This window comes from Aplidium turbinatum, chromosome 5, assembly GCF_918807975.1.
Source record: "Aplidium turbinatum chromosome 5, kaAplTurb1.1, whole genome shotgun sequence".
Classification (NCBI taxonomy): domain Eukaryota; kingdom Metazoa; phylum Chordata; class Ascidiacea; order Aplousobranchia; family Polyclinidae; genus Aplidium; species Aplidium turbinatum.
In genome coordinates this window covers 13,071,505-13,074,252 of record NC_137476.1, presented here as the reverse complement: position 1 = coordinate 13,074,252, position 2,748 = coordinate 13,071,505, and the positions used below count along the sequence as shown (strand labels likewise).

Below are 2,748 nucleotides of genomic sequence, written 5' to 3'. Positions count from 1 at the left end.
AGTTCAGGGAATGTGGGGAAATGTTGTATGGCAGAAAAATCTCACTAAGGATGAAAGGGAAAGTATATGGGAGCTGTGTGCGGCCTGCAATGCTATATGGTAGCGAGACATGGATATTGAGAGAGAGTGAACTGGCAATCCTGAGAAGAACGGAATAGTCAATGGTGAGAGCAATGTGTGGGGTGAAAACGAGAAGGGAAAAAAGGACTGAAGAATTGTTGGATATGCTAGAGATGAGAGAGACCATAGACCAACTGGCAAGGGCAAATGGAGTAAGATGGTATGGACATGTGATAAGGAGGGAGGAAGGAAGTTTTCTTAGAAAGGCACTAGATCTAAAGGTGGATGGGAAGAGGAAACGCGGTCGTCCAAGAACGTAGAAACAACAAGTGAAGGATGAATTTAAAAAAATCGGACTGAAGGAGGAAGATGCAAGGGACAGGGTGAAATGGAGAAGAGGGATTAAAACAATTGCTGCGCGGAAACAATCGGCCACCCCCACTAGTGGGGAACAAACCGACGATGGATTATGATGATGATGTTAATAGAAAGCCTATTTTATTCTTTAAAGTAATGTGCTATGAAATCAGCTTGAAAAGCATACGATGAAAGTATGCTACGATATTTATTGTACAAATCAAAAACGGATAACAAAATACAACAAGAATCCTCCTTCAATGTTTGCTTTTAGAATTGTTTGTACTTTTCAGAGAGCTACGTAGTGCACTGTTCGGCTTATGCGATTGTTTTGCTGTTTTGTTTCTCTTGTAAGAAGTCTTGTAGTGGTAAAAAATATGAGTCCTCATACGCATGTATCTCTCCAGCACATTTTTTAGAAGTTTAGTTTGTTTATTTCTGACCATCACAGCGAAAACAATACATGTCAACATAGCAAGGATCTAGAAAGGTTCTTCAAAGGCGCCTTCGTAGAGGGTTTCCAGTTAATAGATTGCTGTATACCTCGCACAGTCCAAGTTCGGCAATAAGCTTTCTTCACAGTAGTCATGATTTGCATTAGGCAGATTAAGGTTATTGATTTCATTGGGCAATATGTCGGTGTAATACCCCACGTTTCGAAGAGAATTTCCACCTTCCAAATCTTCATTCAACTGTAAAATACAAATAAATTCAGTATTACACCATCTTCATCAATTGCCATTATTCTCTCCGAACTTAGAAGGCATGGCACCCAAAGAAGAACGTTCCTTACCTCAAAATGTAAATCTAGCTACGGAATTATTGAATTAAAGCACTTCTAAAGTAGCACCATCATAATGGTGTACATATATATTATGCTTTTGAAAACTAACTTTTTCAACCTGAAGGCCAACCCTGAAGCAGTTAAGTATTTCATTGGCTAGATTTCCAAATTTCATATTGATAATATTATTTTTATTATTATCTATTTGCATCAGACCAATAAGTCCATATTAATTACCATACGTATGCAAAAAGACAAAAACAAAAAACACAAGAATAATCACAATAACCAGGTTAACAGATAATGCTGTTGCAGAGAATTGTTAACGACAAGCTGCGAATGGCACATTTAAAATATGACGATTTGACAAGAGCGTCAGAATTGCAGATTAAACGAGCATTTTTGAATAGGAGTCTTAAAGAGACTTAGTTAGTAAGATATATGAATAGTATTTTGCATCTAAACAAGTGTGGTTAAACATACCTCATCAAAAAATATTGTAAGTTCTTCTTCACTTATGTCTTGAAGAGCCTCCAAACATTGTGACAACATTTTAATGACTTTTAAAAACAATATAATTAAAAACCTTTCTGTACACTTATTGCTGCATTGTAATAAATATATACTGTATTTATGAACATTCTCTATTTGTATTATGCATATAAATTGTTTTCTATATCATGAGTGGCCCACGAGTAACATGCTAAATGTGACATATCAGAAATATTGAACTGCAGTGTATAATATATTTCCTTTTCAATGAAGCTAGCTGTTTGCATTCAAAAGTACCGTAAGTTACCAATAGCCTACCTTAGCTCACCAGTGTTTAATTCAATCAAACATAGTTATTTTGCTTATGTGCTTGCGAGAATTAGCACCAGCATATTTTTAGTGGAAATGGCTCAAAATCAACTGTGGTTAGTGAATAAGAACTCATAGTACAGTACCAGTACAAATGTGTCATGTCAAATGCACTTCTTCATTTTGGTGCAAAATACATTAAGTGGAACAAGAAAGGAGATTACATACATAACGTAACTTTATATTTTTTATCAGTAATAAACAAACAAGTTTTTTGCAAGTACATCTGCAATCTGTAGTGTACACTGACAAACAATAAATATTCAATGGCAAGTTAGAATAAATTTATGGGCCTATCCTAGAAAACTAGCCACAAGAATGGGCAATTTTTTGACTGTAATGCACATATTCTTAATGAACAGCAAAATGGTTGATTTTGACAAGTATAGTTGTTAACATACCATATGTCAAGCAGATCACAAGTGATTAGTAACTGTAATACAGAATAAAATGATTGATTGCGCATGTCTGATGTAGCCTAAGTATTTGGATTTACATACCGTAGTCTAATAAATAATCTAATCAAAAGTTCTTCAGAATAAATACCTGTACACTACATATATATTTATAAACTTTGAATAGACAAAAGTACTGTTTAATCTTGAGTCTAGGTCAATTTCCATGAGCAACAAGTGCCCTCCTTTAAATTAACCAGTGCCTAATATTCCTGGCAGAAAAGTTAGCAA

General features: G+C 35.0%; 1 long non-coding RNA gene across 1 annotated transcript; it reads right to left on the bottom strand.

The window, feature by feature from the left end:
• Positions 1-512: 512 nt before the first annotated feature.
• On the bottom strand, positions 513-1,807 carry LOC145771292 (uncharacterized). The gene is made up of 2 exons (XR_014289190.1): positions 1,685-1,807; positions 513-1,109 (listed from the first exon to the last, which is right to left on the bottom strand). It is a non-coding gene; the product is annotated as an uncharacterized LOC145771292 (long non-coding RNA).
• Positions 1,808-2,748: the final 941 nt, after the last annotated feature.